A 14,657-nucleotide genomic window follows, 5' to 3' on the forward strand; every position below is an offset into this window, starting at 1 on the left:
TAAGTGTTTATTGTACCAGTGTTTGTGTTGCTGTAATAGTGTTTTCTGTACTGTAATCTCACTGTACTGTAATCTCACTGTACTGTAATCTGCTGACAGACTAACAGTAACAGAGTAACTGTGAATCCTGTCCAGTCTCTTGCTGTCAGAATCTGATCTACTGTTCTTTGCACTGATGAAACTGATTTAGCATGAAGATGAACTCCATTTCAATTACTGTCATCAAAACCACTGCCAGAGTTTACATCAGAAAGCACTGACAGACACTGACAACACACTAAACATGTTCATATCTAGACTGAGATCAGTCACACAAGTATTCATTCTGATCACACTGATATGACATTAATACTTATGAAAAATGAACTGATGAAAGATGATGAAGTTACAGGCTTTTCCAGACTTTTGTAGCGATGCTGTTTGTACAGACTGTTTAGTGCAACACACTTACTGCTTTACAAATATTAAAGATGCTTTGAGAAACCGAATCAACTAAGAAAATCTTTCTTTACAGTCTCTCTTGATGCAAACAGATCTAAAAAATGTCCTTTCTGATGTAACTGCATAATATAGAGAGGACATAAATCATATAAACCATCATCTTGCTCTAAAACTGTGATATAAATCTGACAATAAAAAATAAGATAATATTATTAACATAATGAGCAAGCTGTTTATGATGATGTTGAAGATAAAACTGAAAGTGCATCTCTACAACGGCTTGAATCTGCTGCTATGAGTCTGGAGCACTGTTCTTCACACACTCTCTCTTGTGCTCCATACTGTATTATAGCACACACACTGATTTATATATGCAGTGTTTTATTTCTAATCCTTGAAAAATAAGACAATCATAACCTGTATTAACCGAAAGCATTTGGCTTTTAAATTAAATAATGAAAAATAAAAACCTAAGCAGAGATCTGAACACTGGATGATGTTACTAAAATGACTCTTGAATGTCTGAAAGTGAGTTTGTATGAACACATTTTAAACTCTTGTGTTTGTCTTTTTGTCTCTAGATGGCGCCAGTCACATATCCAGTCATATTAGTGTTTGTGTTTGAGTGTATTTAGGGCCATAGAGTGCACTAGAGTTGTGGTCAATTCTATTACAGTGTGTGTAAAATCAGTTTAGATCAGAGTACAACACACTGACTCAACTTCTGAATATTTTTAGAAGTGAATAAAGTAGGAAGTTATGGTTTAGGGTAAGCGATCACTAGATTTTAACTAGTTTCCAAAATATAAAAATTAATTTCGATTAATTTTATTTATAGATTTTTTTTTTATATAGCGGCTGTTTACACTAAGTGCCAAAAGCTATAGATGTTAAAAAAAGCAGGATTTTATGCTACTTATATTACTTATTGCAAATAGTGGCTATTATCTGGACCTCAGTATTTCAGTACATTATAAAACAGTATGCAATAATTAATGAGTGTAAATTGTAATTTTTATTCAAATTATTTAATGAATGCCAGCTTATTGGGACAATAAAGCCCTCCCTATACCCTACCCAATACATTATTTACTTTGCTTTCTTGATGTGATTTGAAAAGGGAGAAAAAAGTTGGCCAAAAGGTGGATTCGAACCCGGGTTGATCTCATCAAAATATGAACGAAACACGGTTTATCTTCTGCAGGTAATGACAAGCGAAGGTATGAAAGAAGTCCATGGACAGGGTATTGCTGACAAGATATGACATTCGGTAAGGGGAAAAAATTATATTACCTGTCAGAAATGTTATCAATGCTATCAAACGTTGTCTAACACTAGTGCAGAGATCTGTAGAACAAGTAACAAAGGGTACAGAATGAAATGAAATACACAATCACTGGCCATTGTAGCAGAAATGAGTCAAATCAGACAAATCAAAGAGTCTATCAGAGCTGTGTGCATTGAAACATGAGCTGAATTCCTCAGGAAGTCATAAATCAGTTCTAGTGCCACAGGAACCAAACAAGATAACCAACCAACCAACTTGTTCACACAACAGCTTTCAACATTAACACCAATAGAACAATTATTGACAATTTTAATTCAAAGAAGAGATTGTCAAATTTATTGTTCGTGATTGGAATGCAACGCTGGACATCACATGTAAACCCAGGAGATCAAGTTAAATACTTGCATTGACTTCCCCCCCCAGCCAGTGAAACCAGACTGAAATTCCTAAGGGGGAAGGGCTTTAAACCTTTGTCTTCACAGAAAAGTCCTTTGCCAGAGAATGGCAAAGAAACCCTTTTTATACATTATATATGGACCAGAATGAACTCAAAAAAGACTTATGAATGAATCATTCTATTGCTTAACTCCATATTCATTTATGTGTAACCCACACATTTGACTATCATGTATAATCACTTATTGTGTATGTCTTTTGATAACTATAGGATACCTAGTCATGTCTAGTATTCAAATAATCGCATTTTCTTGCTTGATATTGTCCTGACAATCATTTATTTGTAAAATATATCATAACCATGTTATAGGAATCATGTCCAAAATTAGACCCTGTGAGGCAAGAACCACATGCTTGGTAAGATAAACAAATGATTTATGATACCCACCCCAAGAACATATCTGATTGGTCAAGGCAACATTTGAGGGGTGGCCAACAGGAAGTTTTAAATACTTTGGACACGATGTAATTTGGCTTTTAGTCATGCCTTGCTTTTAGTCTGCCTGCTGCTATTAGCCATGTCGGCTTTTAGTCTGCTTTTAGTTCTAGTCTAGCTGCTGCTATTAGCCATGTCGGCTTTTAGTTCTAGCATTGCTCGTGCTATCAGTCATGCCTGCTCTTAGCTTTTAGCTTGTAGCTTTGCTACCCAGCTTTAGCTTGTAGCATCTAGCCATGCGGTAGTCATCATTGTTCTTTGAGCGCGGTTCCAGCGTGCCTGCCTGCTGCTACTATGAGAAGGAACACAACCTAGTCTCGTCAAACTTTATTTCTTTTCTTTTCCGTTTGAGAGTTTCGTGTTCTGAGTTAAGTTTTGTAACGTCCATTCAACTTCAACCAGCGAACACGACTCTGCACTTTCAGCCAACGCCCAACAACCACGGGCTTCCCAAGACGTCACTTCAGAGACTGAACTTCCAGCCAATCAACGACCTCGGGATAGCCCTTTCACCGAGGCTCCTTCTTCACAGGAGATGCAAGTAACTTTACCTCCAGACTGTGACCTTTACTGGTGTATCTAATATAAGTTTAACCTCATTGAGGAACTCAATGCGAGCGCTAATTACGTGATTGATGGTTGTTCATGTTTATGCAATTTAACGTATTGCTGTTAACTTGGGATTCCATATTTCCATTCTCTTAAACTCATCTTTCCCTAACTTTTGACCTTCCTGCAACTTGTGTGAATGTGTGTGTGCGTGCGTTTATGTTAGATTAGTTTATATGTCTTAGATTTATCTAATAAAGCCTTATTCATATTGAAAAGAGAAGTATCTTGTGTTTTGTGCTTACAAGTTAATGTCTTAAACTGCCGATCTTGTTACTGTGCTAATTGATAGTGTTTTCACTATAGTTTGGATATTAGTATCCAGCGCAGATTTGATGTTAAACGGCTCGTTCACTGAACCGCAGGCGCGTCTCCGTGAACAGCCGTGAAACAGTGATTCTGTTCAAATTCCCTTTAAAATCTTAAATGATTCCCTTTGAGCTAAATTGACCTGTTTCCTTTACATTTATTATGGTGGAGAATGATTGCGGGCAGTTTAATCTAAATTGTGAGCATAAACCAAGTTATTTAATCTTTGATTTTGCTAAAGGAATGAAAGGTGAGAAGCTTGCGAGACTGGAGTGTATGTGTGTGTGTTTGCGTGACGTAAGCAGCGCGCGCCCTCCCGCTTGAATGAAAGGAACTAGAGGAGACTTTAACTCGAGTCCGTCTCCCCTTTGTTAACAGCAGTAAGTGGACTTAAAAGTAAACATCTGAGATCGTACAAAAAGGTAGAAATTGAGCGTGTTCCTCATTTGTGTAATGCCTTGTTTTATAGCTGATTTGATTTCACTGCGTGTTCCAGTGTCTCAAACGCTATCTCAGTCACTGTTTGCTGAACGGAGCTAAACTGTTAGTGTTTCAAAAGGGATATAAATCGGTGAATAAAGAATAGTTTTGAGCGGGTTCCTCAATCTATTTATCAAAGTCCCCGTATTCATATTTCATATAGTTTGATTGCCAGTGCGTGTTCCACTGCCGAATCAAATTTGATATTCGACTCCCCTAAGTTAACGTTAAACATTAGAGAACAATGTTTGCCCATTTGTATCCGTTCACAAAGTGAATGCAATCTCGCGTAACACTGCGTGTGTCCGAGAGTAATTTGAATGGGAGTGTTTTAAAAGCTTGATCAAGTAAATTTTAACTGTGTACCAACAGCGAAGGAAAACTTTTATGTTTGTGTCCAGAAAAACTAGCACGGAGAATCAAATTGCTGATATTGATATAATAACTACAGCAGGAAGCTGCGATTTGAATTAAGATATATTTAACTCTATACAAACTGAGAGTTTAAGTGCCACATCGCAAAACCAACTGAAAGGCGGTGTTGTTATTTGTGCAGTGTTGAAATGAGCCGACATTTCATGTAACATGCTTAACTGTATTTGCAACAATGCAACGATTCATGTGCTAATCCACTAGAATGTGTTTTGGTTGCCATAGTGACGACCGTGACCCGGAAGCCTAACGTACTTCCGGAGCAACTCTGAACTGTGCACGCGCAGCGCACAAACTCCGCGGTGTCGCTAAGCTACCGAAACCATTGCATTTACATTGAAGTCTATACTAAAGCCACTAGCCTCAAAGGTTAGCCGTTAGCATTACCATCCAGTGGTAGAATAATGTGTGTTTGGGCAACGCTGACGTGATTTAACCATTTTAAACATCTTAACTAACACTTGTTAGTCCCTTTCTTTTTATCGCTCTCTTTTCTCACTAGACCACTTATTTTCATTTTACTAGAAAGGGAAATACTGACTCACAATTATTAATTGTCAAATTGAAATTTAATTGAAACATTAAATTTATTTGGAAGCATTTAAAATTTCCCTATCAGATCATTTCATATGATCTTTTATTTCTAGTATTCTCTTTTGGGTCTAATTATTTTAGGAATGAATAAGCCTTGAACTTTGGAAGTTTAAGTAAACTTATTCTTCCTAATTTATTTATTACCCATCTGAATATATGCTATTCAGACCTTTAATTATTTGAATGCGTTTTACCCCTCTTCCTGTTTTGGTTATACACTTAACCACTATTGTTTTACGTATTGATTTCCTCTTTTTAATTTCATGTTTGCATATTTTGCCCATTTATTAATTTTTAATTTTCCTATTTCTTACCATTTCTTTTGTGTATCCTAGCCTGGGAACGACAAACCTGAGCCCTAAAAGGAGACATTGTTATCCCTCACTACGAGTTCAAATAAATTAGAAAGACAACCCTCTTTCACTTAAAGTTTATTTTGTTTGATTAGTTGTGCAGCAACTAACACAACACTCTCCTTGTAGTTGAGATAACCGCTACTGAGACTTACCATCTCCGTCCTCTCTCTCCTTTACTTTCCTCTTCTCTTTTTACATTTGTAGGACATGTAAGAACCATCAATCAATTCTAAGTGAAGTAAATACACAATCGTGCCAAAGACGACGAATCATCCTTATGAATTTGATTGTAATCATCCTCTCATTTGTTCTTCCTAACCTCCCTACATTTGGAAACGCAATCCAAGTTTTAGCATCTCATCCAACGTTGCGATCAATTTAATAGAGATACGTGTTGAGCAACTGTCGCCTCGCTGACTCCCTGGTGAGCGGTCCAACTGAAAGGTGTACGGTGTCAATCCTGTCAGACTAAGAAAAGAGATATCAGAATTATTATTGTATTCTTTTGTCCAAAGCAAGAAATATAATAATATTGTTTATGTTTTTGATAACATTTAATTGGAAAAAAATAATTTTCCTCATTTGAAAAACAGAAATTTTGCTTGTCAGTTGAATTTGTTTTTCACCTCTGTCTCTCTTTTCCTCTTCCTCATTAGAGTGACAAAGTCTTCGCATCTCTAGTCTACTTAGACACCCTGAGACCAACACAGTCATCACCACATTTCACTAGTGGTTCACAATCACTGATACAACACTTAGTTGTCCCACCACACATAGGCTTTTACTCCACACAGATCTGTGTCAGTCTCTCTTCTCCCTAGCGTGCCAACATGCCGCAGACTGCAGACCCCATTGCCCATGGGGAAGATGTGAACATTTGGCTGAGAGGCATAACAGACAGCCTCACTCCAAAGACATTTGAACTGTTATTATTTTTAATAATAATCCTAATCCTGAGAAGATTCCTGACACAAGATTCAAGCCAGAACAACAACCACGAGGAGCTAGTCAAGATCACGAGCTCACTAAGCTATGCCTTCACAACCCAGCTGAAACTGAGCGACAAGCACATCACCCACCTTCAAGAGGAGCTGACAGGTGCTCAACGTCGCATAGACAAGCTGGAAGTGAAAGTTCAAAATCAACTCAAAGCACCCAGCGAGAGGGAGCAGGAAACAACGGAACAAGGTATGAAGCTCCTAGCAGCCCTGGCAGCAGCTCAGCTCGACCAGCAACATGCAACGGCTGCTCAGAAAGACCTGGTAAACAGACTCCAGTATGCCGAACAGCTACTAGAGAAAGCCAAGATAGACATCAGAAACAAGAATTCTGAAATCAGTGCTTTGAAAGACCACCTTGAAAGGTACAGAACTGAAACGGACAATCTGACCCAACAACTAGACGATACCAACGATGAGCTCTACATGGTCAGAAAAGAACTCCAAAATGCTTACAAGCACAAACAAGAGCCAAGGAAAGAGAAACCTCTCTTAGCCTCATCACTGCTGAGCAGAGCAGAGTCCCACGTCCAAGAACTGGCATGTGACGAAAGGAGCGAAGGGCCACAACCCAAAACCTCACCTGCCTTCGCCACACAACCCTTTCCTGCCAACGAAAGAAAACCTCCCGTCCAAGACCTTGAAGCTGCACACGGGATGACAATCAAAGACCTCAACAAGCTGTCTGAAAACATCAGCAGGTTCAACCCGGACTCCACAGAGAGCCCCGACATCCAAGCTTACCTGCGAGATATCGAATTTCACCTGGAAGTGAGACCTCATGTGACTGACAGAGACTGGTTATATCTCCTTAGAGCCACGTCCAGTCCCGAGGTACGAAACTTTCTAGATCGACAGCCCAGTCAAACCAAGTCAAACTACCAGCGACTTCGTGAGGTCCTGATTAAAGAGTTTACAGACCCAGAGTCTGAACATGGACTGTTAACTGCCTTGGAAACCAAACAAGGTCGTCAAGAGACTCCACAAGCTTACTACAACCGACTCCGACAATCCTACTTTGGTGCACACAACAACTCTGACCTTGAAGAGGATGTGAACTTCAAAACCCTCTTCCTAAAGAATCTGCACCCTGGAGTCAGTCACCATCTAGGTGTCATGGCCTGTCCGAACTCCATGACCATCCAACAGTTGCGTGACCTAACACAGAAGGCCTATAACAAGCAGAAGTTGGCCTCAAAGAAAGGTAACAAAACCTCCACACTCTTGAACTCTGTCAACAAAGACTCAAGCCTTGCACTGGACGACACCCAGTGGCATCACAACACCAGAGTCTTCCACCAAGAGCACAGAGAACGTGACGCCCATATCCACGACCGCTTTCAGCCCAACTGCTGGAAAAATCCATGGGACCAGCCACGCTTCTCAAGAAACCAAAAGGATAACATCTGGAAACCTAACCAGAGATCCAAAGGTAATCACCTGACTCATCCAAGAGCAACTCGTGTGGGTAAGCGACAACAAAACCCACCTCAGCACCACTCAGACATGCACAGTGCTGAGTATGCACAAGAACATAACCGCTTACCATTAGAAGACACGGAACAAGTCATGAAACAACTAAGAGAGTTCCTTCAAGACAATTTACATGCATATGACCACAAAGTTGAGTCATGCTCGCTGTGACCAGCGACAGAACGGAAGGCCGGTGATCACCTGGTGCACCGCATCAGAGATGACAAGCACCTGTTCAACAACAACCCAGAATGAACAAGTCTTTAACGGCCAACTGTTGATGAAAAATCTGAGGTACTAAAGGACATCACCTCAGTCACTAACAAACTGTCAAATTAACTCCAAGTACCACACTCCCTGTCTGTGCAACAGCAACCACCAGAGCACAGAAGGTCAGAAAGTCTGCTACAGCCAGAAGGCATCACAAGAAGAATGCAACATAGGAGACAAGTTTTGCAACTCAGCTTCACACAGCCATGCCAAACTGCCTCCGACTGTCTGCTAAAGAACTTCCTGCCTTGCTGGACTGACCCCTCATTAGACCATGGACACGCCCTCATCCAAGCCAAGGATGCTGAGAGCCAGTCTTAAGTGACATGCTAGAAAAAGGGGGAGACAACACAGACTTGAACAGATCTGACCACACATGCACTACACCAGTAATACACAACATTACCTACACCCAGAGGTAAACACATCTACTGATAACACAGTCAACAAACATATTCTTCCCACAGGTAGAATATCCAACTTTTAGCGTAACAAAGTTACACATACCCACCATGAAGAAACGTGCAGCCATCCTCACAATAGGTAGAACACCTGACACTAAGTTAAGGTTCACGACACACTAGCTGCACCTGACATCCTAGCTCAATAGTTGATGTAACCCATGCTAGGAAAACCCACAGCAGCCTTGTTTTGTTTTGTTCTTCTTTTACCTATCCTTCTCCTTCCCCTCTTTCCTGAGTAGGTGAAACGCCTAGACACCCTGCGAGGGTCGAAGGTCTGATATTAGGATTGACTCGCAACACCTAATATCCGCCAGCCACTCTAAACTGAATGGAAGCCAGAGAGCTCCATGCATGATAGGTCAATTCATTGAATTGAAAATGAAATTACTAGAAAACTAATGGTAAACATGTAAAGTAAGACAACCTAGAAGAACCAAACAAAGTTAACCACAAATTTGATTGATGAATCAAAATAAAAACAATTTCCAAGACCATCTAAACTATCCTCAATGTGCTAAACTACATTGACTAATTGAACTTAACCACGTGTACCTAAATAACCTGATGCCTGCACCAGTACAGTAACTGTCATGGAGGTGTTGTCTTGCTGTTTGCTGTGTTTGTCTGCTTCTTCTGCCTTTGTTTCTCCAGCGATCGACGATGTCTTCACCTAAACACCTCGCCGATCGAAAGGGGGATATATGTAGCAGAAATGAGTCAAATCAGACAAATCAAAGAGTCTATCAGAGCTGTGTGCATTGAAACATGAGCTGAATTCCTCAGGAAGTCATAAATCAGTTCTAGTGCCACAGGAACCAAACAAGATAACCAACCAACCAACTTGTTCACACAACAGCTTTCAACATTAACACCAATAGAACAATTATTGACAATTTTAATTCAAAGAAGAGATTGTCAAATTTATTGTTCGTGATTGGAATGCAACGCTGGACATCACATGTAAACCCAGGAGATCAAGTTAAATACTTGCATTGACTTCCCCCCCCAGCCAGTGAAACCAGACTGAAATTCCTAAGGGGGAAGGGCTTTAAACCTTTGTCTTCACAGAAAAGTCCTTTGCCAGAGAATGGCAAAGAAACCCTTTTTATACATTATATATGGACCAGAATGAACTCAAAAAAGACTTATGAATGAATCATTCTATTGCTTAACTCCATATTCATTTATGTGTAACCCACACATTTGACTATCATGTATAATCACTTATTGTGTATGTCTTTTGATAACTATAGGATACCTAGTCATGTCTAGTATTCAAATAATCGCATTTTCTTGCTTGATATTGTCCTGACAATCATTTATTTGTAAAATATATCATAACCATGTTATAGGAATCATGTCCAAAATTAGACCCTGTGAGGCAAGAACCACATGCTTGGTAAGATAAACAAATGATTTATGATACCCACCCCAAGAACATATCTGATTGGTCAAGGCAACATTTGAGGGGTGGCCAACAGGAAGTTTTAAATACTTTGGACACGATGTAATTTGGCTTTTAGTCATGCCTTGCTTTTAGTCTGCCTGCTGCTATTAGCCATGTCGGCTTTTAGTCTGCTTTTAGTTCTAGTCTAGCTGCTGCTATTAGCCATGTCGGCTTTTAGTTCTAGCATTGCTCGTGCTATCAGTCATGCCTGCTCTTAGCTTTTAGCTTGTAGCTTTGCTACCCAGCTTTAGCTTGTAGCATCTAGCCATGCGGTAGTCATCATTGTTCTTTGAGCGCGGTTCCAGCGTGCCTGCCTGCTGCTACTATGAGAAGGAACACAACCTAGTCTCGTCAAACTTTATTTCTTTTCTTTTCCGTTTGAGAGTTTCGTGTTCTGAGTTAAGTTTTGTAACGTCCATTCAACTTCAACCAGCGAACACGACTCTGCACTTTCAGCCAACGCCCAACAACCACGGGCTTCCCAAGACGTCACTTCAGAGACTGAACTTCCAGCCAATCAACGACCTCGGGATAGCCCTTTCACCGAGGCTCCTTCTTCACAGGAGATGCAAGTAACTTTACCTCCAGACTGTGACCTTTACTGGTGTATCTAATATAAGTTTAACCTCATTGAGGAACTCAATGCGAGCGCTAATTACGTGATTGATGGTTGTTCATGTTTATGCAATTTAACGTATTGCTGTTAACTTGGGATTCCATATTTCCATTCTCTTAAACTCATCTTTCCCTAACTTTTGACCTTCCTGCAACTTGTGTGAATGTGTGTGTGCGTGCGTTTATGTTAGATTAGTTTATATGTCTTAGATTTATCTAATAAAGCCTTATTCATATTGAAAAGAGAAGTATCTTGTGTTTTGTGCTTACAAGTTAATGTCTTAAACTGCCGATCTTGTTACTGTGCTAATTGATAGTGTTTTCACTATAGTTTGGATATTAGTATCCAGCGCAGATTTGATGTTAAACGGCTCGTTCACTGAACCGCAGGCGCGTCTCCGTGAACAGCCGTGAAACAGTGATTCTGTTCAAATTCCCTTTAAAATCTTAAATGATTCCCTTTGAGCTAAATTGACCTGTTTCCCTTACACCATTAAGAAGTCGAAGTCATTCAGTATTGTTGTTTCACACATCATGCTATCATAAGAGCACTAGACAAAGTTATCAGCTATATAATGGTTATAAATGAAAACAATAACAGCAATATGCATGAATAATAAACAACTGATACAATTATTCACCCCATAAATATAGTAAAATATTAACAAACTTTTTATGCAATAAATAGGGTATGATTTAAAAATGAGCATCCCTCTAAAAACATCTAAAATTCTGTCTCTTTTCAAGTGCTAGTGTATATAATTAGTTGTATTTAGAAGGGTTATTAATCTAAATACAATTCTATAATAAGGGGGTCATTATAGAAACCCCTGGACCTCAATCATTTTCAAAGCCTGGCTACGTCCATGTTCACAATTAATAAAAAAAAAAATCAAATCAAATAAAAAATGAATGAATGTTTTGGTTTAATTTTAAATTGTTCCTTGTAAATGTTTATAGTACTTAAAGAAAATGTTTTCAAAACATTGCTTTATTTTCAGTGCAATCAGTGACATCAGGAGAAATTTACGCAATTTCTATGAAACTTTGACACAATAATCTGACTTCTCAGAACAACCTCCAGTGAAATGTATTATGTGAAAGCAGGTTAAAACTATTTGTGGTAATGAGTGATAAATAAAGGGAATTTTCTCCAGTGTAAGCAAACAAAAGAAACATCTGGTTCATTTGTTTGTATGTGTACAAATTTTTTTTTCCTATTTTATCGGCATTTATTCAGTGCATCAGTGTCATTTTGATATTAGTCTTCACTTAATGTATCTCACATCTTCAGATGTTATCAAATGATCTTTTGATTTTCATAACCATTACTGTTTCAACAAACAACAATGTGGAAAAATTGGTGCATATCTCAGCAAATCTTAATATTTAAAGAAAACTGTACAGACATGAAAAGGCTGTAGGTCAGTGGTGTCCAGTTCTGCTGATATAATGACCAATGCTCTGCAGTTTTTAGCAGCAATAGAACATCCTGAAGACTTTGATTAGCGGTTTATGTGTTTTTAAATATAGGGTCGGCTAAGGATAAAACTAAACTGCAGGACATGGGCTTTGTAGAAGGATTGATTTGGTTTTGGTTGTGCTTTGTTGCTTGCCGTTTTATTTTTGTATTTTGTTGTGTGTAATATATCATCTCATAACCCCATTATAATAAATGTCATATTTACTATTTACCTGTGTGCCCTTCAGCGAGTAGGAAATATACAGAAATTGAAGAAAGTTATCAAACACTAAATTCTAAATTAAACATTGATGAATCCTTAAAGATGAATCTTTGCTATTTTTTTCTTTTGTTCTTTGAATTCATCACAGCAGATGGTTATGAGGTTATTTTGTCTGCTTTAAGAGCTTCTTTTCTGACATTTTCTGACCTACTGAAGAAGTTAAATTGGGTGGGTTAGATGAGGGAGACAGTGCTTCCTATACGTAACAAATACTTACATGCACAGTTTTAAGGAAGCTTTAATTGGCTTTCAGGTCTTCATGACTTAAATGAAAAATCAATCGCCTCCATTAATGCACTTATTTTGACAGTTATTTATTTTTTATGGTGTCACACAGTCTATGAATACAGAAACATACTGCATGATTCTTGCAGCGCCGTTCTGTCAAAACACATTGATCTCTCTTTTGCTGATTTTTATTAAAGTATAAAGTACATTAAGAAAGTTAACACAAAACAAGTAGTTTAGATGTTACAGTAAATTTTATTTTAATTCCAAAATATTAAGCATCTACGTTACATCATACAGTAACATACTGTAGAGCAAATATATTGATTACTTCAATGATTTCTCTCGAAGTCACACTTTTAGGAAAAACACTGTACTAATGAAATCTGAATATGCTTTATGTATACATTTATGATTGATTGATTTAATTTGTTAGAAAGTAACAGAAATAAATGCATAACAAGATGCCATCACAGTGACAATTATACATTAATCAGAACTGTCAAGGAACACAAGAAAGTTACACACTTATTTCCATTGTGGTCCTCAAATACACATTCAGCTTATATACTAAAGGTATACAAGAAGAAATTGTATAAATAGACTTTACATTTATAAATTATGTAGTAGGCTATAATACTGTAACCTTGCTCTGGTTCAGATAATGCTAAAATATAAAATACACATTGTTTAATCAAGGCTGAACATGGAGGATATTCTGCTGGTCAGATGAACAGAGCTGCTGCTTTCTAAAAAAATAAAAAATTAAACCAAGATCACTATAAAATCAGATTTGTGAGTACTAACTATTCTGTATGATGTGTTAATCTCTCACCTCGTCTGTGACTCTTCTCAAACTCTGATATGTCAGAAACTGGAAATATAAACACAAACATCTGATTTTAGTATCAATTCACTCAATCAGCAGAACATGAAATGCGTTTGATTGAATGAACACAATCATGAATCAGTGTCACTTTGAATCAAAGCGTCATGTGGACATACATTTACATACACCAAAAGCAAAGCTTGAATAATTTTAACAAAATAAGAGGGATCATCAATATTCTTTGTTTAGATCTGCCCTGAATAAGCTTAAGAGACGTGAACTGAATTTGACATACAGTAACAAATGTGTACATATGATCCACAAACTTAGGAGCACAACTGTAAATGATGCTGTTAAGTCTTTACAGAGTAAATGACAAGTTACACTTTTGAATCTGTTTTACACCAGAGATTATGAACTACTGTGAAATATATCAGTATTTTATATTAAACATTATAAATACTCACAGTTTGGTTTGCCACTATTAATGCTGTTCTGTCTAATTAACAGTGTCTTTGGTTCTTTAGATTGTAACTTTTTATTTGCCATTTTTCTCTTTCTCTCTTCTCCATATGTTTAATAATCCTGCACATTCTGCTGCTCCATATCCTGTTCCTCCATTCATTCGTTCATTCATTTCTCTTTCCATTCTGCTTTTGTATTATCTGTCTCAAAAAAACAAGTTTCCATTAAGACTTAAGCATTTCAGAATGTAATGATTTTTGAATAGTACAGGTCTACATTTTATACAAGCACGAATGTTCAGATTTAAATAAATAATTAAAAAATATATATCTTTACTAAACAATTAAAATGTTTTATTCACCTTGTGATGAGCTGAAAAGAGCTCTGTGATCTGCTGCTGCTACGAAAGAAGTGGAAAAACCCCTTTAAATACTTCCTGGGATGAACGTGTTGTTTATATCAGCTCCACATGACTGAAACGGTCACGCCTTCAGTTGGTATGATCACCTTTGTTTCGGTGTTTTCCCATCTTCTGTTTTGAGTAGTTCCTGGTCTCACTTAGCCTGATTAATTTATCTCCATCACCTGTGTTTAGTCAATGATCCTCATCTGTCTATGTATTCTAGTTGCTCCTTTACTAAATTGTGTTTTCTCTATTTTATCTACCTGAGTTTTGAGTCCATTATTAAACTGAGAGTTTTTAGACTTTAACTGCTGTCTCC

General features: G+C 37.9%; 1 protein-coding gene and 1 long non-coding RNA gene across 2 annotated transcripts in view; one reads left to right on the plus strand and one right to left on the minus strand.

Moving 5' to 3' along the window:
• LOC127941565 (alpha-adducin) overlaps nucleotides 1–14,657 on the plus strand; it is a 190,907-nt gene that overhangs the window by 103,951 nt on the left and 72,299 nt on the right. The window lies entirely within an intron of this gene.
• LOC127941587 (uncharacterized) lies at nucleotides 13,042–14,411 on the minus strand. Its single transcript, XR_008149121.1, has 4 exons — nucleotides 14,297–14,411; nucleotides 13,938–14,135; nucleotides 13,477–13,515; nucleotides 13,042–13,390 (listed from the first exon to the last, which is right to left on the minus strand). It is a non-coding gene; the product is annotated as an uncharacterized LOC127941587 (long non-coding RNA).

The sequence above is a fragment of the Carassius gibelio genome, chromosome A21 (assembly GCF_023724105.1).
Source record: "Carassius gibelio isolate Cgi1373 ecotype wild population from Czech Republic chromosome A21, carGib1.2-hapl.c, whole genome shotgun sequence".
In the NCBI taxonomy this organism is placed as follows: domain Eukaryota; kingdom Metazoa; phylum Chordata; class Actinopteri; order Cypriniformes; family Cyprinidae; genus Carassius; species Carassius gibelio.